At 45.1% G+C, this 22,927-nt stretch overlaps 1 protein-coding gene and 1 long non-coding RNA gene across 2 annotated transcripts in view; both read left to right on the top strand.

The window, feature by feature from the left end:
* The window catches only part of LOC147702835 (rho GTPase-activating protein 7-like), an 892,173-nt gene that overhangs the window by 419,389 nt on the left and 449,857 nt on the right, over positions 1–22,927 (top strand). The gene's annotated exons all lie outside the window — the stretch shown is intronic.
* On the top strand, positions 4,983–10,500 carry LOC147702836 (uncharacterized). Its single transcript, XR_015297251.1, has 3 exons — positions 4,983–6,129; positions 8,616–9,403; positions 10,095–10,500. It is a non-coding gene; the product is annotated as an uncharacterized LOC147702836 (long non-coding RNA).

Below are 22,927 nucleotides of genomic sequence, written 5' to 3'. Positions count from 1 at the left end.
ACTGGGTTTACTGCAGCTGTTTTCTCTGATGTCCCCACCACTTCCACAGAAATAACAAAAAGACACATATTCACCAAATTATTGTTGATTACTGCATGATAATTAATTGAAATAAGGTAAAATCTTAGTAGCAAATAAAAAAAAGAATCATAGAGCCTGAATGTAAGAAAGTGCATAGCAATTAAATTAGAATAGGAGTAAATATACGCATGTATATTTTCCTTTGTGAATCGGGTCCTTTATGTTACACATGTAATCATGTTTATCAAATCAGGAAGAACAGAAGTCTACTTACATCAAATTGTATCAATGGTAATATCCTGTTTGGAATTTTCTTAACATGTAATGCATTAAAAATTTGAGAAATGAAGCTTACACTATTCTAAACAGATATAAGGATGTCCTTTTCATATTTTTCTCAGTGCATCAGCAGGGTCATTGATTGCAGGGTGTAGGTGTGTAATGTAGCCTTATAGCCAGCTTACAAGGGCTTTCCCAGTTGTTGAAGGCACTGTATCCGAGCTATAGGCCTTTGCCGCAGGCAAGGGCCTATAACAAGGGAGAGGGCCTTTAAAAACTGCTATAGCCCGAGGCAAAAAGGCTATAATGCTATTAAAACATTCCACCCACTAATGGTAGGATGTTCTAAATTAAAAAGGGAGAAACATAAAGACAAACATTGGAATTCTGGAGCTCCAGGCTTATACTAGCCATGATATGCCTGGAGCTACTCCATTGTCTTCAACAGCGCTCTCAACATTCCAGTGTTCTAATGGGCCCTAAGTACCAAGGAACATAATACAGTAGCACTAGTACATGTGCACCCAGTGTCCCACTGCAGCCAATCGTGTTTTGTAAAGCCCACTGGACATGAAACATAATTGAGCAAGCAAATATACAAACAATCAGGAGCAGAAATTGCATTTAAACAAATATGTGAAATTCAGTCCAACCATATGTGCTTTTGAAGGGAGCAAATACACAAAAGGTGATGGGAGGTATCCTTGCAATATTTCTAACAACAGCTCAAAGTATCACTCCTACCCATCACCCTTTTGTCCACCATGCCACCTCAGTTAGGACCCAGACATCCACAAATCAGTCTTGATTCTGCTACAATAGGAACAGTCCAGGCAGAACCGCCAGGCCTATCCTCCCCAAACTTGAATCCAATCAACCCAAGGCCGAATTTGACATGATTGAGGTTCATCAGTCTGATGTAGCCTGGTTCCATTGGCACAGTGAGCACGGGACCCACGTCTGTGCACATACATAACACTCAGGGTGGTACATCAGACACACAAAAGGTAGTAAGAGAAATGCTTGCAATAAATCTTACCACTGGCAATCGCTTTGGGTGGCATTTCAAAGTATCATTCTTTTTCCCACCATGCTAACTCAGTTAAGACTGAACCCAGCCATATGCAAATGGGTATTTTTTCATTTTTTTATCAACTTTTTATTGAAGATTTCCAACAAAGAAACATACTCAGCTTGACTCTATAGTGCATCAAACCAATAGCACGTATGTCACATAATATATACACTTATAGACTGCCATCCCATTGCTGTGGGAGCCATGCCCTCCACCCTCCTGAATGCATCAAGCCCCGTGGGTCCAGTAACCTCATGGCATATCCCACAGTGATGTCCAGGGTTGCTGGATGTGTTCCCATTTTTTTGGGCATCCTCTACTTTTACAGACTTGCTTTTCAGCTAGAGAGCACCAGTCCATGTCAGTTTTCCTGTTATCTAGGTCTGTATGACCAGGGAGCCCCATCACTGGCCCACATTTCACCTAGCCACCATAAGATCCAAACTTCAAAAGATTGTGGTGTATCGCTGTATGGCTACATCTTCCCAGATTTCTAGTAAGTTTTTTGCTGAGAAGGGTCCTTGTATATCAGTTACATCCTTAAGACATCTTTCCACTCCTAACCAAAATTATTTCAGCACTAGGCATTCCTACAGCATATGTAAGAGTGTTTCCCTCTGACTACAGCTGCATAAACATTTATCGTGCAGAGCACAGCTAATCCTAGACATTAGTGACCAAGTTAGATGCGCTATGTGCAAGATCTTTAATTTCACAAAGTTGAAGCCTAATCGTATGGCTACCTCTCTTAGTGCAGCAATCGCCTTCCCCTCCTCGAAGATACCCATGTCTTCCTCCCATTTCACCTCAAGATTCACTAGGGAGTCAGAAGTATTGTGTATAATTTTCCAGTATATGAGGGATATAGCTTTCTGTTGGATTAGCCCTACCAGGCGTCTATCTTCCAGAGATGATGCATCCGGAAGGGTAGCATCTCTTGGGACATGAAACTCCAGCACATGGTGTAGTTGTAGGTACCTAAATGCCTCAGTGCCAGCCAGGTCAAGCCCCCCCTTTGAAAATCTTCTAGTGGTTCAGGACCTCCCTCCCAGAGCAACCCCCAGCGTACATATACCATTTAAATCCCACTTTCCAAATCCTTGCAGGTCCCCTACTTCCTAGAACAAATCAGTGTCCCACAAAGGGATTACTTTTGTTAGGGTCTCATCCCGAATAAACCATCATAATGTTCAGTCCCAGGTCAGAATAACAATCAGTGTGTGTTGTGAAAGTGAGTTCTGACTCCTGCGCCTGTACAGCTTGGCCTGATAGCCCTTGGAGCCCATCGCATGTCTGTTTTCCCTCAGTGAAGGCTTGCACAACGGAGAAAAGGCCTACTTGTTATTATAATCAACTGAGATCCCAAGTAATATGCCTGCGTGTTATGAAGACCAATACCCCTCTTAAACTCCTTTCATCAATTTCCCAAGGCATACAAATCATTCTTGGCCCTGCTCCTAAAGGAACATTCCAGCCTGAACTTCCAGACCAGGTCCTCCTCGAACTGTAAAACAAACAACCCAAAACAGGTTTCTCTCATATTGCATATACGCTACACGCATTGGTGTAGCGTGATTACAGAGCCACAATGAGGATGGGACCTACATCTGGGCATATCTTAGCCACTTAGGACAGAATATCAAACTCACAAAAGGTGATGGAGGAATGCTTGCAATATGTCTAACCACAGGTAATTGCTCACTGTAGCATTTAAATGCATAGTTATTTTGCCAACCATGCCACCTCAGTTTGGACCCAGCCATATGCAAATGAGTCTTGACCCCGCCCCAATAGGAACAGTCCAGACCGAACTGCCACAGCAGGTCCTCCCTAAACTGGATCACAAGCAAACCGAGACCGATTTCACCATGATTTAGGCTTTCACTCAAGTGTGACTTAGTTCCATTGGCACAGTGAACACAGGACCCACATCTGGGTATACCCTTGCCCCTATGTGGTACATCAAACGCACAAAAGGTGTTGGATATAATGCTTCCAATAAGTCTAATCACTGGCAGTCGCTCCTCGTAGCACTCAAACCAATCATTCTTTATCCCACCATCAGTGTGGCTATTTATAGAGTTTTGTATAGCACGAACTAGACCCAAATGTATGACAGCGCTTTACATATTTGGCAAAGAAAAAGTTACCTGAGGTATGTATGAGTAAATTGCCAATGCATGCAATATGCACAAATACATAGTGAATATTCACACAGAAATATACTATAAAGAGTCGTAGTTGCTACGAGTTACATATGGAGCAGATACAGCCCTACGGAGAAATCACAGCTATATGGCAACAGTGTATACTATAGACTGCAGGATATATGGGGCAGAACAGCTAAAAAATAGCTATGTGAGGGCATGTCGGCTTAGATAGCAGTGTGTGCATAAGCTAGCAGTGTTGCTGTATAATGATCAAGAAAGCATACAGGCATCGAATAGCATATACACCATACAGGCATATATTAACAATGTAGATCAGATAATGGCTAAAAGAACCTCTAAGCTTGGCATAATAGTCTAGCGCATTAATTAAAACATAACAGCACAAGTTGCTCGCAGGATGATAGCACGGGCATACAGTAGCAAGTTCTGCATCAGGGGATCCGGCGGTATTGAGGAGCTGTTGGGGGCAGAAGCAAATGCGCTTCAGCTGCCGTTAATCTGATGCAGGCAAGTCGCGACAGTGGGGACGCTGCTGCCGGAGCTGCCCGTGAGGGACAGATCACCAGGCCGTTCAGCCGCTGTATGACCACCAGCTTGAGGGGTTGGGATTGTGAGCAACGCAGCTACAGGCACAATGTGAGGAGAGGTGGTCCTTCTGACACCTAGCAGCAGCAGGGGCCAATCGGTGGGGTGGGCTGTGAGGGGGCTGCGGCGTGCTCCTCTTCATTGTCCCAGCTTCAGGCGAGTCATGCACCTGAGGGAGGTGAGGGGGCGGCAGTCCCTTGATTGACTGACATCAGGGGCTGAACCGCAACACTCAGGTGGCGTGGGGTGTCAGTCGGGCGAGTCACTCGCTGAACACATGGGAGTCCCAAACACACGGCAGTCCCTAGAGTAGATTGAAGCCTGTCAAGCGAGCAAGGGAGCAGCGTTGGGCTAACTTCACAGTCTTCCACCTTTTGGCTTTCCAGTCACGTCTCTTGTCTTTCCAATTTGTTTTAATTTTTTTTGAGTTTTATATTGAGGGACCTCGACCTGAAGGTATCAGAGCGCTTTACATAAGCACCAGTTGCGTTATAGACAGACACATTCATTTTATTAGGCATGGGGAGATTAAGTGATTTGCCCAGAATCATATAATGTTAAGTGTCCCTGCTGAGACACAAACCTGGTTCCTCAGCGTCAAAATTGACTGCTCTAGCCATTAGGCCACATCCTTTCATAGCGAGCGCTTCTCAACCTCAAGGGCTGGTCAAGCGCCTTGGACCGGGGGAGGCTGACAGTAGGGGTGTATGGCGGTGGGCTCTCCTCCCAACGTCACAGCTGCCCCACTCTCACCATTCACAGCTCTGGCAATTCACAAGCATGCAGGAGAGTGGAGAGATGGTGTCTGTGATCCCCCATTTATTGGTTCTGGCTCGAATTCCTGTTACTTTGGTAGAGAACTAGGTGTACGGGAGAACCGGGGCTAGTGGCAGTCTGCAGGCACCCAACGGTCAGCGGAGGAGGGCCGTGGTGGTCTCACTCCCTCTGCATCAACATGGCCGCCCTACTCTCTCTATCCCCCTCTCAGGCAGGTCACATTGAGCAGGAGATCAGGAAAGGCAGCGAGCCCCTGGAGTAAGACCTGGCTCAAATTCCTGTGGGTGGGAGGGGTGTATCGGGACAGCAGGACTGCTGGCCGTCTGAAGGCATGTCTCCAGGCACCCAGCGGGATTTGCGTCGAATGCGCTCCCTAGCCAGGGGGGTCTTCCCAGGTTCCTTTCTTATTTTTTCCTTCTCTCCGCTGCAGGGATTTCACCACAATCAGTGATCTGCATTGGGTTGTGTCGGCCGAAGGGCAGTGGCTTGATGGCGGGGCTTTTTACAGATATTTACACCATATGGCAATCCCTAGCCTGGTGAGCTCACGGTGGAAGCTCCTTAACAGTCTGCCATCTTGCTTTAGAGAGTTTTGCTGGTTTCAAGATAGCTTAGTACAGTTCTTAATTGGAGCAGGTGCTTTCAGGTGCTCAGCACCTGCACTTCAATTTCCGAACCTGCAGGTGGTGGTCTCAATATTAATTGTTCAATTTAAAATAAAAAGAATAACATACATTGCATGGTGACTGGCTGGTAAATGTTCCTAGGCAGGCCGGCATACGCCTGTCCTGCAGGTATGATTGTGTATCACCACATTAGTGATGATGTCATCATGCTGATCTCAAATCCAAGAAGTCATCAACAACTATGGCTTGCATTCTATTCCCCTAGTCTGCTGCACCCTGCCACTGCCTGAGCCTAAACCTCCCATTAAATAATTGTAGCTGGGGGCTGCCTCATGACGGAGTTGAGGCAAGGAAGCTGCAAGAGCGCATTTGGTACTTGGGAGTGAGGGCTCTTGAGGAAGAATAAATTAAAGTAAGTGTGGACTTTCCACTTGTTGCATAGCCAGAGTAGCATAGCCGGCAGCCCTACATTGCTGCTATCCTCAATGTGCTTGATGCGGCTGTGGCCCAGCACAACTTTTGTGCGCCATGGCGTCACCAATAGAATCTGTGCGCTGCACCCCAGCATGGTAATTGCTGAGCGTGAGTGAGCCCAGTATTTGTCACCTTACCACCCATTCTAAATTTCTGAATCTAGAACCAGGTAAACAATGGGAACAACGTGGCCATACCAACTGCAATACCAGTAATGTGGTATATTTGATCATCTGCAACTGTGGGTTAAAGTATGTTGGTATGACCACCAGAAGGGTAAAGTTAAGGATCTGTGAGCACCGCAGCAATATTCGGTGCAAACGCAATGCAACGAAACTGACGAACCACTGCAAATAACCACACACCGAACGATATGCGGTGGACCGTGGTGGAGCAAATTCAAGGTGACGAAAGGCTTCTTTTTGAGAAAGAACAACGGTGGATTCACCGTTTATCCAGTCATAAACACGGACTAAATGATGATATCCCGTGGGGTTCTGTACTAAGACGCTAAAATCTGACAATAATCTGTACACCATCACTGCTCCGTAGGCCTATCCAGTCCGATTACCTCTATGATAGTATACATCTCTATAGTATACATCTTTGTTAGGACTGTGATTTAGCATTGAGGTTGTTAGCATAGGCTTATTGATACTGCCTATCCAAAAGAATTTTTCTGCCCCTTTGTTTTCTTTCCTTAAAATCTGTTATTCCATCTTAGCAGATTTGCCCTCCTCGGTGTTCCCTCTGCTTGACACTGCTTCAAATGTGGTCCCTACTATCTATACTGCAACTAAATTAATCATCCCTGTCCATTCACTTAACTGCTTTTACCATTGGCAAAAAGGTCTTCTGACAAACTTTGATTGCACTTAGAGTTCACTGTGGCCCGAAATCCAAACAATGCATAAATTCATCACTTTTACTGAAGGGGATGTTCGTATGTAGCAAGCTCGGATATAATATTTTCTTTGTCACGCCAAGTACATTGCCGAGCTCATCTGATCAGCTCGCTTTTTACTTTGCATTTATTTAGTTGTTTATCCCCTCTCAGACATCGCACTAGTAACTCTAATGCTATTACAAGCCTCCTGAGCACCGGTGAATATTGACAGTGCCCCTTTAATTGTGAGAACTGGTCGGATCAAACACGTGGTCACGTGACTTTCACGTGATCGCAATACTGACGAACTAAACCCCACACCGCGCAGACTCGGCGTTCTACCGGGCCGCGGTGTTGACGAAGTAGGTCACAGACGGGGAGTCGTCGGCGTGACCGTGAGTGTTTGCAAACTTAATTTCAGAGATCAGAGTGGTACACAGGCAGATGTAACTCTTAATAACTGTGAGAAGTCCTCAGATACGCGACGCAAAGCTTTCCCTCCACCGCGTCTGCCTTTGAGGAGAGACTGTCGACCTCTAATTGTGAGTTAGAATCTCACTCTGAGTCTTCCTATGTTATCTCACCGCTTGACATTAATTCTTGAGCCCATTTCGCGTCTCCTGAAGTAGGATTGCATCTGGACACTCCTTTCCTCCAAAATTGAATTGTACCTTGGGCTAAATAGCCTTTAATTCTGATAACCCCAAGTACCCTTTTCTGGATCTGAATTAAATGTACGTGGGAAGATTTTTTGTAATTTAGGATCCAAATAGATCTAATTTATTTGCTTACTATATAACGCGATCTACTGTTTGGACTCCTCAGTATGGTTTTCACCAACCAAATGCTAACATAATTTGTTAGGACTCCCTATTATGCACTGCGCATAGTTAACAACACTGCCCATGGATTCTGATTTCATCACTTGGGTGGTTTTGTGGTGAAGGTTTACCATGACTTGTTAATGAAACAATCTAATGAAGTTGTGCTGACCATACATAACTTTTTTCTTACAGGTACAGACCCCAGCAATTTGCTATCTGGGTCCGAATCGGCCTTAAGCCGTAAATATGTTGGAACAATTTTCCTTATATTTTTAATTTTCACACATCATTCCTCACGGTTGGGTGCACCCTAGCATGTGCACACCCCCGGAGGATCACAGTCTTTCTTGGTCCTGACGAAAGCTGAGCGACTTGGGCTCACTGAGCAGAAACATGTCGACCAATTCTTGCACTTAGTGGACTAGGTGTCTTTAATTATCGATACTTATCCTATGTTTCCACTCTAAATTGTTTTTAACCAGTGCTAGTTGGACTTTGAATAAAGTAGTTGACTGTCACAACTACGCACTTTTTAATCAGTTGTACTCACTTATCACAATTCGGTTTTTCTGTTTGCACCCTCAACACTCACGATAACCAGCTCCGCTGCAAAACAGGCGTCGTAGCACACTGGAAAGACGCTAGGTCTTTCCAGTGGGAACCCAGTGATGAAGCATGTCACCACTAGGTGGTGAGTGAGGGTTCTTACTTAACCCAATTTTGGTTTTCCTTCACTTTTTTGTTTACTTTTCCACCACGTCAAGACCCCCCTCTGGAAGTGGTGTCTTATCTAGTTTGTTTTTTATCACTCTTTAGTTGTTTATGTAATCATTCCTTCAGGGGTAAGAGAGTGATTTGTTATACCCTTACTCTCTCTTTGTTTATTAGTGAGCCCAGTAGGCACCACAGCCATACTTACCGGCATTGGCAGCATTACTGGTGGGGGCAATGCCTGTGCTGTAGCAGGCAGGATCACAGCAAGCTGAGCAGTGGATGCTGATGCCATAGTTATCCCTGGACCTTCTAATTACAGGCAGCACTAGCAGTGACATGACCTGCTGTGCTCAAGCAGCCGCCTGTTCCACAATAAACTCAGTCATGCCAAACTGATTAATGTATGCGAAAAAGCATTTTCATTTTGTTTTTGCACTCGGTGTAGGTAAGAAAGTAAAACACGTCATCTTCTGCTTCTTTAGGAATGACAACAGGAAAACGCAGTGTTCAAAATAGCAGGGACATGTACAGGCTGACGACAGGGGTCACAGCAGCAGCATTGTTAGAGATGAGAGACACCAAGAGTAAGGGGGAGAAGAAACAACAAGAGAGATAAAACGGAGCAAAGTAGAAGAAAAGGAGGAGAGCAAATCAAATACAAAGAGAAAGCAGCCATGATGTGAAGAAGAGAGCATTAAGAAGAGAGAAGATAGAATGAATGGATGTGGAGTACAGGACAGAGGAAAAAAAGCAGACAAATGATAAAATGGAGACACAGCTACTCAGTGCTAAAGAGCAATAGTAAAGAGCCAAGATCGAGGGGAGAGAGAGCATAGCATGGATAAAAGTGAAGAGAAAAAACGGCAGGGATAAAATGAATAGGGGGCAAATCAGAAATACAGGGTGTGGCAAAGGTGATAGAAAACAATTAGAGAGGTGAGAGGATAGACTCTTAGAGAAAAGACTTACAGGTACATGCATCATTGTTGCCGTTTGCGATTCCTTAATTGCGAAAATTAAGGAATCGCAATTAAGGAATCCCAAACGGCAATGCATCAAAAAATCGCAATTTCTTTAGCGATTCCTTATTTTTCCTTAATTGCGATTCACAATTTGCGAATCGCAATTAAGGAATACCTTCCCATTGATTCCTATGGGCCAAAAGGCCCATAGGAATGAATGGGAAGGCAATCTCAATTTGCGAATCGCAATTAGCAAATCGCAAATTGAGATTGCGATTTCAAGGGTGCAGGGGTGTCCAAAGGACACCCTGTTGCACCCCTGAAATCAATCTATGCACATATGTTGTGCACACACATGTCCTAAGGGCATGTGTGTGCACAACATGACAGTTTAAAAAATGCACAAAATTGCATTTTTCAGATTTTTCGCAAATTACCATGAGGTCCAACCTCATGGTAATTTTTTCCTCCTAATTGCGAAATCGCGAGTTTTTTTAAGTGTCATGCATTGCATTTAAGGAATCGCAAATTGCGGTTCCTTAATGTTGCAATCGCATTTTCCCGAAATCGCAAAAAATTGCGATTTCTTGTAATTTTTTGTTGATGCATCCCAAATAGTAATTTAGGAATAGCAAACGGCCGAATTTTGCGATTCGCACCGTTTGCGATTCCTAAATCCTTTGATGCATGTACCTTTTAGTGGACAGAAAACAGAACAAGGTTAGAAGATAGAGACTGAGGCAGTGAGAGCGTTGAAAGTGGGGCTCGCCAGAGGAAGACGTGAGCGGTGGCCTCCTTGGCAAAACTTTCAGCACCTGCACTTCTTTTTTTACAAATTAAGCACTGGCTTAGTAGGTTGCTTGTGTAAAGCTGAAATCTTTGTGCAACTTGCACTTCACAGCACCAGTAGCAACTCAGGTTATCACGCTTCAAAAGTCATTCAAGTGTGCACCACTGGGCTTGGCAATAAATATACCTAATGATAAATCACCAAGGACATAAGAGACTGTGGAAAGTGTTATATGAATGTTAGTAGTTAAATTGTGTATTTGCTTATGTATACACAGTTTAGTTTAGCACTTATAGATTATGTGGATCACGGCATATCACTGAAAGAGAAGAAAAGATGGGGACTGAGCATACCACTATGCAAGAGGATTAGATTCAAGTCTCATGAAGGGAAAGGCCCATGCCACATTATTTGTTCGCTCTCCATGGAATAGGGCATTTCATTTGAATGCTCATGGACATTTCAGGTTTCAGACATTTCATGTATTGACAGTAGTCAACTTGCAGATGTGTACATTTGAGCCGGTCGGGCTCTGGATTCCTAACAGCGGTGTAATGCAGAATGTTGAGTTCTCCCTGCAGTATGTGAGAGGCCACCGAGTATCCCATATCTCTCAGACATTCATTGGCCTGGGGGCTGAATGGGGGGCTTATGAAGTGTTTTGGGGCCCCTTGAAGGCTTGGTGGCCCCTACGCCGCAGGAGCTCAAGGAACCTGTGTTATGCCCCTGATTTTCCCAAGTAATTTTCGCCGTGCTTCTCGTTGTATGGAAGCTGACTGCAACTGCCTGGATCCTAGAAAATGATAAGCACATTCTGAAGTGTTGGAACGGCCTTTGTCTTGGCATACTTTGAGCATGATGGCGAGTGTTTCACTTTCTATTCTGGATTTGTCCAGAAGCCAGCAGAAAGGCCACTTTCTAGCTGTCTGGCTTTGCACTTTTGCAAGCCCATCAATACGTTTTAGGAGGCTGGGATGGACGACATTGCTGTACGATGGGTGCGCCATCCAGGGCACAAGTCGTAAAAAAATAAGTGGGGGGACGCTGTCACCAGAAGTGACGTCACGACAGGAAGTGACGTCACGAAAGGTGCCGAGCTCCTCGTCCCAGAGAGGCCAAAGAGTGAAGTCCAGCTGTTTGGCAGGGGGGACGGCGTTCCCCCGGTATAATAAGTGGGGGGACGCCGTCCACCTGCGTGGTACCCCGACTCGAGTCCTGGCGCCATCACCAGAGCACAACTTATCCCTATTCTGAGGTTACTTTGAGGTAGTGGGAAGATATTCCTGAAGGAGTGACAGTTGAATGCACGGCGTTGACAACACGGGCTTCAAATTTAGGACCCTTTCCAAGTGTTGCATAATGAAAAGGTTGGCACGCAACGTACTCCCGCTGGGGGCATGGGAGAAAATAAGGTGTATCCTGGAAAACTGACACCATTCCCCTGCTCTTTGCTGTGCCTCGCCAGCTCTCCGCGTGCTCTCTGAAGTGTCTCCGCCCACCCCCTGGCACGGCGTGCAGTTGCCTGCAGGACACACCTTTGTTATATAACGGTTGGCACAGGCCAAATGCCTCACAAAGACGTACATTCCTGCGTACTTTCTCAGGGAGACATGTACTGGCCATGAACCTGGGTTTGAAATCTGTTGTGTTTACTACAAATAGTTCGTGTTCTGTTTCGTCAAAGATAATGAATGAGAAGGGAATAAAGAAAGCAGACTGTTCAGGGAAAGGGGAAGGAAACATCTACCTGTAATGACTTGCATCCAAAGGTTACACCTTGGCAAACGTTTGTTATGGTTCTGTGGCTGTTTGCGAATTGAAATTTAAGCAGGTGGCATTTGTGTAAAACACGGAAGCTTTGCTGCCGTGTTTTGATCACACAGTCTATTGTATCCGTGGGCGACATCTTCAGACCCAAGTTCATTGATTATCTGCAGCTGAATCACACATAGGGTGGCGCTGCCTTATAAACTGCCCTAAACTGTGCTCATTTCATCAACTAGCATGTACTAGTGCTTTTGGTTAATTGTTGTGGGGCAGATTTACAAGCCCCCATTGAGCCACTTTAGTGGCACAATGGTAGCGTAAAAAAATTGTGGCAAATTTACAACTTGACTCATCTAGGGAGATGCGTCACGTTGTAAAGCCCTGCGTGACATTATACCTGCATCAGGTATAATGTATGCAGGATAGGCATTCCCACGCAGGAAAGCCTCGTAAAAGTGAAGCAATGAAATCTAGAAGATTTCACTGCATGACTTTTAGGGCGTCACTGCGTCAAAAACTTACGCCTGCTTGAAGCATGCATAAGGAATGACGCCGTGTATTGGGAATAGGCCGCAACACGCATTGCTAGAGTTGTGTCGTGCTTGTAACACAACTCCAGCAATGCGTGACTTTTCCACCAACAGGTGCGTAGGAATTTCTGACGCATCTGTTAATCTTAAGCATATAATGAAGGGGATTGATTCAGTTAAGGACCTCAGAGGCTGAAATCTATAACACATATTTTGACAACAGCAATACCTCTGACACCATAGATACCACACTTTCTTGTTGCCACAATAGTCCCTTTTATTGACTTTGGGCTTTTAAACATTCGATTTCTGTATTACTTATAACTTTTTATATATTGGTATTCACCTTCATTTCAAAAAACTTTTTAGTTCAACTCTCCTTGTTTCAAATCATACATTACATTTAAAACAACTATACATTCAACATCTATGTACACAATACATTGACTATACTCCATATATAAATCAAATTAAATCATTATACACATAGTCAATCCTTGATTGAATCAAAGAGCGTTAATTTTCTCCACTCTGTACTACTTGTACTGTCAAGGTTGACTGACTGGGGTCCAAACCCTCTTTGTCACTCAGTCGCGTCTGTTTGTCAAGTCTTATATAGGGTTGGGGATTTTACTTTATACAATTATGCTCTGCTGGGAAATTAATCCTCTTAGCTGTTAGCTCCCATAAGGGGGAATCCTAATGCATAAAGTCCTCCAAGCCGCTAGTCGTTGCCAACGCGTTTCGACCTTCTCATATTAGGACCATAACATTATTTTCATGTGCGGTCTTCCTCAGGGCTGTGTACTTTGGTTGTAGGACATCATAATACACCCTTATTGGTCTCCGTCGTTTATGGGCAGTTCAGTTCTCTCATTACTGGATCTTTATGCTGAAATGTTCATGTTTTCTTGTTCCTGTTAACTCTTCGTTCGTCTTGCTGTCCACAAACGTTTCCGGGCATAGACGCCTCTACACCCGGAAACGTTTGTGGACAGCAAGAAGAACGAAGAGTTAACAGCAACAAGAAAACATGAACATTTCAGCATAAAGATCCAGTAATGATGTCCTACAACCAAAGTACACAGCCCTGAGGAAGATCGCACATGTGCGTGGTGCAGCCAAAGGGCTTCCGTTGCCGCTCTGCAGGACTTTCTCGTAAATCTGCCCCTAATTGTCTGATCATACATAGGTTGCTATGTGCCTTATAAACATGTGTGAACACACGCAGATGTATTCAAGGAGTTCCCGCTCTGCAAGGTTGAATCCCCTCCCCTTACACCATATTTACTCCCACATACTATTACACCATATTGATGTAAATTAGCATTCATACATCAATCATTTGAATGAAAAGTTGAACAAATGATATTGTGGATAGTGCCGGATGAATCAATTTCCACTTTTCAAACTACCCTCTGTTTCATTAGTGACTGGATGAGCTCAAATCACCTTAAGCTCAACCCCGACAAGACCGAGCTGGTTCTTGTCGGGGGTCCCTCTAATCCCTAGCAACCCTCTTTCTGGCCGGCAAGTCTGGGCAGTCCCCCTTGCCCAGTGAATTCAGCTAAAAGTCTGGGGGTTATCATTAGCAGCGATCTTTCAATGAAACCCCAGATTAGCGCGGTAGTGTCTTCTAGCCACTTTCAGCTCAGGAAGATTCGTAAAATCTCCCGCCTCCTCACCACCGAGGCCCTCACCGTGGCCCTGTTAGCGCTAGTCATTTCAAGACTTGACTATGCAAACGCGCTTTACGTAGGCATCCCTGACTACCAAGCCAAGAGACTCCAGCAGATTCAAAATCAGTTCCCCCGTCTCATCTTCCGCCAACCCAGACATCAACACGTTCGCCCTCTTTTAAAAAGTCTTCATTGGCTTCCGGTCACCGCGCACTGCAAGTTTAAACTAGGCTGTATAATCTTCAAATCCCTTGCAGGCGGAGGCCCCTCTTTTATTTCTTCCCTCCTTCACCCATATGTCCCCTCACGCAACCTTCGCTCGTCTCAGTTGGCTTTACTGTCAGTCCCAAGATTCAAGAGGAAGAAACACGGCGGCCTTAGGTTCTCATTTTTAGCTCCTTCTTTCTGGAACGCCCTCCCCCTCCCTCTAAGGCTGTCCTCCCCTTACACTAGGTTCAGATCCCTCCTCAAAACCTTTTTGTTTACTGAGGCCTACAATTAGTCTTGTCCCTCACTTTTTCTCCGCTCCCTCAGCACAAGCGCCAAGAAACCTTCAGGTGTTATTCGCGCTATATAAATTTTTTTAACATAGCATAACATAACAGTGTTCTATAGTACAATTACCATAATGGTACATGAGCTTGGCAGTTTTAAAATAAGTACATTTGTGTTCTGCATTTTTGTTCCCCACCTTTGCTAGACGTTTTCCATGTTTTAGTACAATTGATGACGCAATTCGATGAATTAGTGTACAATTATCTGAAACCTCGGTGCAACTGCGGTTCCTAAATTTTTGTTCTAGAGGATTGGCGTAGATTTTGCTTGTTGTAGAGAGTATAACTTGAGAAACAGTGTGTTAGGCAAGAGCCGCCCTGTGACTTAAATATGCTGTGCCTTTGCTCATAATGTCCTGTAGTGGTAAGCATTCCGGCATTATTATTGAGCTCATAGAAATATCATTATATTATATGCTTTTCTCTGGCACTTTCAGACACCATACATAGGTCATTTCATTGTCAGAGATTATTTTTTAGGTCTCGTAGCGATACAGCGCGTCAGCGCTGTATTCGCCGAGATCTTTTGTCACGGACTGTGCTTCCCAGGAGACAGCCTCAGCCACGCGCATTGCCTCTTCAAGGAGGCGATTTCCGCTGGCCACGCGCTCGCGAACGCGCTCAGCTGCTGTCTCCTGGGAAGCAGCCACACTCGCATGCGCAGAAACAGCGACAGACACACACACGAGCGCTCATGCACGCACGCACGCACCCACACATACAGAGACCCTGTAGGACCCCAAAGACAACCGCAGTGGTCACTGGCTGCCGGCAACCTTATCTGTGAGTGACTTTTCATGTGGCCTCCATACCGCTGGGAACTTTACTCGGCTAAACTCTGCTGGCCTGCAACAACCATTGCTATGCAGCGATAAAAGGCTGGTACCAACCCCCCTGCCGAATATGCATTGGGGCCCTAAGACAATTGGCTTCTGGACTGGCCCCTTTCATCTGGAGCCTTAAACCTATTCTGAAACCACATAAAGATCTGTCTGCTATCTATTTTAAAGACAGATTGTAAGATCTTAACTAATATCCTAGCGTCGCATACACACACACACACACACACGTGCACCAAGCATCCCCCCTACCCCTCCGCCGTCGCACCCCCCCACCCCTCCGCCGTCGCACACACTCACACACACACATACAGGCATCCCCCCCCCCTCCCCGCTCACCGGTCAACGGCCCTCCGGACTTGGGCAGCCTCCGACCGCGGGGCTCTCCCTCGGTGCTCCTCCAGGCACTCCGTGGGCGCGGGCTTCACAAAACGGAAGTCCCGCCCCACGATAGGTTTTGTTTTGTCAGTCCCGCCCCACGATAGGTTTCGCATGCAGCTCGTCTGTCTGCTGGGCCGGTGTCAGCTCGGTTTAAACATTTAAACAAATATTCCACACTCATTTGCTTTTGTTTAAATTTGTTTGCTGAGATTTTAAGCGCCAATAAGACCCGGGACCGAAAATAAAGCAAAGCTGCTGATTTCTGTCCTATGGATTCCCTCCTTCACCAAAAGCCCCCACTAAACCAGCACAAAATGCTTCTCAGCGAGGTGATCAGGGTTTGAATAGGAGCGTAAGATGACCTCCCATCTCGACTGCCAAACATGTTTAAATATAAATTATAAATACATTTAAAAGATGTGTTTCGGTATAGCATTTGAGGTCGTTGTCTTCTTGGCGCTGCAAATGACGGGATGACTTTACCATTTCTACCCCTTCATTTTGTCGCCTGTGGAAGGGTTAAAGGAAGAGCTGTTCCGCCTCCGACTCTTGGGGTTTAAATGTGTGCGAAGCGCCAGTATTTGGCAGAGCAGGCGATAATGTCACTGGGCTGCGCTGAAGGCTCTCTGCCAGCTGCAGTTTTGAAGAGCTGGACACTCTGTTTTTGGCCCTAAGTGGGCATTTCTGAGGCAGGGCTCGGCCACAACTGATTGCAATTACTTCCCAGCCATACTCTCTTGGATCTGCACGTTTTGGGTTGGAAATACATGTTTGGGATCTGTTTGTTTTTGTAAGTAAAGTCACTCATTGGTGTTTGAGATAGCTTACTAATAAGAAGTCTGCTGCAGGCATTTCAGTGTCATTTCACGATCATAGGTTCATGTCCTGGACCTGGTGTTTTATCCTTCCAACTTGGGTGAAACATGGACCAAGTTGAGCTGGTGTTTAGTAGTTCTGTTTTGTGTGCATTTTTGGTGGCTACGCAGTATCCTCTGTTTCCATTGCCTCAGGGTGCTTGCTGTGTGCTCTAAACAGAAGCCATTTTGAAGAGAGGACGACTTTTATAAGTTTGTAACTCTGATGCCCTTGCCATTTTCAGGGTTCTAAAAAACTTGGCAACTTATTTATTTAGAGAGTTTTTTATAGCGCCAACATAACCCTTGCGGGTATCAGAGCGCTTTACAATAGACCAGAGATAAATAGAATAAAAAATATCAAAGTCACTAACCAATAATGGATGCGGCTGCACCCCTGAGAAGGGAGGGTTCCTATGCATTCCTCTGTGCACCTGTACACTCCCTGTCTCTTTCGTGCTGTGCACATCCATGTCCCTCCCCATCCCCGCTTGCACCTCTCGGCTTCTCTTGTGTGCATCCCTCTGCCTCCCCGTGCCCTGCGTTTATGCTTACCTCTGCGTTTCCATTGTTTTATGTGTGCACGTCCCTGCTTCCTTGTGTGTGCACACCTCTATCCCTTCTCTCTTTGTGCATGCTTCTGTCATAAGAACGGACGTGGTACAGGTAGGCTGTTTTTTATTTATTTATTAGTTTTCACTTTTATATAGCGCAAACTTTACCCGCAGGTATCCGAGCGCTTTAAATCAGCATGCTTATAACAAGCAAGACTAGCACTCTATATTACTGCCAACTTAGCTTAGCATAAGCAACAGCTAACTACTCACAAACAATGTTTATATACCAATTGCAAATGTAAAAAAAATAATGCAAAGCATTGTCATTTACAATGCCAGTAACTCAAACTTTAATGCTGCAAGACCTATTGCATTGCAAATGCTTGTCTTTTCTTAGAAGCCTTGTTGGTTTTTAAATCTGCCTTTCCATATCTACTACTCTTTTCTTTTCATCACTTTATGTCTCCTCCCCCTTCACTTTAGTTACAATGTGTTTCACACAAAGTCTCAGTAGACGATTACGGGATTGCAAATTGTGGAATAAAAGTAGCAGGTTTGCGTTCTGCCTCACGTCAACATTTGTGATTGCAGAACGTGGCATGCAAGAAGCATGTAGAACTCAAGTGGTCTGTGCGGATGCAACTGTGAATCACCATGGAAACGTGCTGCGAGAACACCTGCACAGGTCGAGGTGCCTCTGGGAGCTTTTTCAAACGTAAAAATGCCCCTTCGGTTCCCCCTTGGGAATGCAATACGTATTCTGACAACAAAGGCGCGCGTCGATATTTTGATTTGGTTTTAGCAATTGCTACGTGTTTCCAAAATATCTAGTGGAGGTGCTGAAATCTTATTTGTTCCCGCCGGAACACCCCTTCCTGTTTGCTGGATAAGCAATGCACAAGCTGGCAGCTGGATGCGGCATACTTTGCTGATGAGCTAATGCTTAATTTGAGCTGGTGGTGGCAGGTGGGGTCCACCAGCACTCTTCTTTTTTCCTCATCACACTTTGGCCCAGAGCAAGAGAGAGAAAAACAAAGAAGGAGGAGGAGAAAGGCGGAAAAACTGTGACAAAAGGTGAAAGCACCAATCTACAAGAGTGAGAGGAAGGGGAGTATGTGGTGGTGGATAAAAGAAGTAGAGTTGGAACCAAGACTACTCAGCACCTGGGGCAGATTTACAATTACTGGCGCATCCCTGCATATCGGCAGGGATGCGCCAGTAATTGTGCGCCGCAGCTCCGCCACCCTTGATGCGCCGCATTTACAATGCGGCACACCATGGAGCAAAGACGGCACAGATGCGTCACGCATCTGTGCCGTAAAATCGGCGCATTGCTGGAGTTGCATCGCAAGCGCGACGCAGCTCCAGCAATGATCAGGGGGGCCCTATGTGCACAATGCTGCGTCAATCCTTACGCCTGCTTCAAGCAGGCGCAGGGTTTTGACGCAGCATGGCCCCAAAAGCGACTGCCACTTTTGGGAGGCGTTCCTGTGCCGGAACGCCTCCCCCTGCGATGGTACGCCTCTTCTGGCGCAGGGCTTTACAAGGTGACGCATCTGGGAGATGCGTCACGTTGTAGATACCCCGCACCATGGCGCATCTTTTGCGCCACCGCTGCGTCACAAAAGTGACGCAACGGCGGCGTAAAAGCTGCGCAAGGGGCTTGTAAATCTGTCCCTAATTCTTTTACAAATTAAGCGCTGAGATGATGAGCAGCATTACTAAGAGGGAGGTCAAAAATGTGTTGTATAATGGTACAAGACTGTAAACACTGTCACGTCTTTAACCACTGTCACTTAAGAGTTGTTTTTCCCAAAGCAGTTATAGAATGCATGAAATAGACAAACACCTGGGTGCACATCACCCACCACTGTTTTTCATAATTACATTGTTAATGACAGTGAAATATATTCATAATGCTATTAGTTCATCTGTTTACATCGAAATCATATCCTGTGCTGTAACACAAAATGATAAGGCCCCCCTGCAAAATGTGATGAGGATCCCCGTCATCTCCCAGATCCAGGACCGGACTGGCCATAGCGGGCACCGGGCAATCCCCCGGTACGCCGCAAGGGTGGGGCCGGTTTTGAGCCCCTGGGCGCCGATTTTGTTACAGGGCCGTTTTTGCGGCCCTGCAACAAAATCGGACGATAACGGGCCCTACCTAGCAAAGCGCTCGGCTGCACCCCCCGAGTGAGGAGGGGGGGAATGGGGCCGGCCGAGCACTTTGCCAGGGCCGGTTTTGGTTCCCAGTCCGGCCTGCCCAGATCGCACTAATATTCATTGGTCTTGGGCTCAATGAGTTCTCACTGAAAGGTTGGGGCCCCCCTTATGCTGCAGGTTGCCTGCTCAGGAAAGCAGAGTGACTTTCCCAAGCATTTACCTATTTCTTAGTCCAAGTCATTGCACACATTCTACGAGACTTGAAACAGCCTACCTATGGGAGATGAGGGGGCCCCCTTCAAAACTATAAAATATTCCAGTATTTGTATGATGTACCAGGAAACCCTGGCCATCTCTAGTGATGTGGTTTTTCACTCCTAAAACATTTAAAACATTGTGGCAAAATTGATATTTTTCAGCTGAAATTGGTATATTTACAGCTTAGAAAATGCAGAGGCACATGACCTAAGAGTATTCTTCACTCTGGATTTCAGTTTACTTCTCTTTTGCAGTATACTCCTTCCTAAGAAAATCTAAGTCATAACATATGGCAGGGAATCTTCATAGGGAGGCAGATTGGAAAAATAAAAAAATACACAATTGCAGGCCATAGAATGCAGAGTTGACAGATTGTAAGGTCGTAGACTTGTGCTGTCACGCAAGGTAAGGAGAATTTTCAGGTTGGACAGTAGACAGATTACACCAGTTTTCTATGATACTGTCTCAGACGACAGAGTCACTCTAAAAATAAATAAATATCACTTTAAAATCTGACTTCTAAATGGATATTTGGAAAAGCAGTCTTTTCACCCCCAAACATCAACTGTTCATTTTGTGAAGATACACACTTTCTGCTACCAAATTCAAACTTTTGTTTTGCAAAAAGAAATTTAATTTATCATGAACATCACTCATTGTTTGTCCTTGAAAACAATTTTCCATTTTAGTAAATACATATTTGGTTCTAAAACATTGTCATTTTCATTCAATACTCAGATGTTCTAATAACATGCCCTTGTACTACCATCTCAAACCACGCACGGCTGCAATGCGCCCAGAACTACTACCTAATGAAACTATTGTCCCAATGATCAACACCATCACGCCATGGATACCCTACTTTTGTTAGCTTTAGGACTGTGCACTTTATCACTGTTAAACAGCAGGTAAGTGTGCTGTACATTGGCACTCCCTACTTGCTTTATCTGACTTCCTTATAAAACTATTGTAAATTTGCCTTACTTGCAACTATGTACACAAAAACGTGATAGGTGAAATGTTTGAATTAATCTCAACAACTTGTAATTACTTTTTTTGTACAACATGCCACCTCAGTTTGGTCCCAGCCATATGCAAATCAGACAAAAACCTGGGCACACATATCAACAGTTGATACAAAAGTAGTAGTAAATATAATGTTGTCGACACCAGTGGTTTTCTTATAGGTTTTTATGTGAAGATGTTCATAGGAAAAACAACGCCAGCCGACACGTGTTTCGTCAACAGGTCAATGCCTGTGACTCTTCGGGGCTTGAGAGGCGTGGAGGTGGTATCGGAAATCCGGTGATAATTCCAACCCGGAGTGCGGGTAACAGGGTGGTAATGATGGAATAGTCAAGTATGGAAGTTGTCAGGCGGGCAGGTACGTACGTGACAAAAGCGGAGCCTGTGAAAGCAGACCCCAGCCGGTGCTCGTCTCGTCGGAAATCAGTCTTGACCCATGCTCCATATGGACAATCCAGCCGGAACTGTCAGGCTAGGTCCGCCTTGAACTGGAACACAAGCAACCATTTGGGTGTAGCATGGTTCCAGTAGTTGGATCCAAAGTGAGGTGGCATGGTGGGAAAAATAATGATGAACTGGGATGTGGCCCTAGGTAATTCCCAGTGGCTGAAATTAATTAAAGCATTCCACCCATTACTTTTTTGTACACTTCAGTGAAACGCCAGAAGTGTTTTTGGTATGCCCATATGTGGGTCCCATGCTCACTGTGCCACTGGAACCAAGCTACACCCAACTGAAGAGCACTGTAAGAATGTAGTTTAGGTTGACCACGCCAGAGCTCCCTATCATCACACCTTTGGAGCTGGAATATACTTCCATGACTGGGAGAGTTAGCAAATCTGGATCAGAGAAGAATAGTGTGCCCCCTAGCTCAGAAAAGCCCAATAGGTATTAACTGCTGATAACTTAGCAGGGATTAGCTATCTGGAAGTGCACAAGAATAGTTGGCAGATCAAAGGCAGCTTTAGCACAACCTTGTTTGACTTGGAGATGCAAAGGAGTGCTTCTCCTGCTCATCTCCAGGACATTCCAATATAGTTAGGTTTCCGCCAAAGTTGGAGGGAACCGAATTTTGACGTTTTCTGGTTGGGTAGTGGTCGAAAAGCTGAACATAGCCTGTGTCCCCCCACATTAAAACATGGGCTCCTGGGTAATTTATGCAGTAAGGCAAAAAGCAAGTGCTGCAAAAGGAGACAGTAGAAACTACAAGAATAGGATTGGATGGAACAATCTATGCAACCATTTGCTAGTGCACGGGATAAATGTGGTACATCCACCACCAACTCTTTATAACGTACCTGGACTTGGGAAGACAGTATCAGAAGATAAATGCCCTGATGGAAGAATCCTGACTTCTGATTCTGGACTCCTTCTGTGAGAAGGGGATTCACACTAGAAATATTGAATCCTTCTGACTCCCAAGGCCTGGGATTGCTCTTCAAAGGTCAAGTGGCTAGCCTCCTGTTTACCTGCTTCAGAGAAACAAAAAAGAGAAGGACTCCTGACTCCAAAAGGGCCTAGCTGACTAAAAAGCTTTAGTCCCTGCAGGAGACCTGGCTTGACAGAGGCCTGGAGCCCACAAACCTGCTCTGAGGAGCTAGGGGATGGAGGACTTACCAGATGTTTTCCCAGCAGCTGGCAACTAAGTCTGAAGGTAATGCTTTTGACTGGGACAACTTACTTATTATGGCCGACCTCTGCTTCATCGTGGTCAGCTTGGTATTGTGTCTAGGCCCTGGTTCACCACAAAATGTTGTTTTTACTTAGTGCTTTACTATTTCTGCTCACTTTTTGCCTTAATAATTTCACAATTGTAATCTCTGGTGCCTGTTAACCTATGTAGATAATGGGGTGTTTTTGCTCAATACATGTTTCTCTATTTTATTTAATTGCCATTGAAATGTTATTGTGGTGTGTTCTTTACTTTGGAATTGTTGGTAGTGCTTGAACTTAGCACACATTTCTCTTGGAATTGCGTTCTTCTTGTGTCACATCTACCAAGGGTCAAGCAGAGATTGTCTCATAACTGTGTAACTACAGTGGGTTTATTGAGTTGGCAGGGGTGCTGCCCTTCCAAATAAATGACCCTATTTCTGACAGAATATTACCATGGTTGAGCACCAGCATGTCAT

The sequence above is a fragment of the Lissotriton vulgaris genome, chromosome 7, assembly GCF_964263255.1.
Source record: "Lissotriton vulgaris chromosome 7, aLisVul1.2, whole genome shotgun sequence".
Taxonomy (NCBI): domain Eukaryota; kingdom Metazoa; phylum Chordata; class Amphibia; order Caudata; family Salamandridae; genus Lissotriton; species Lissotriton vulgaris.
This window is presented reverse-complemented; position numbering and strand designations above follow the sequence as displayed.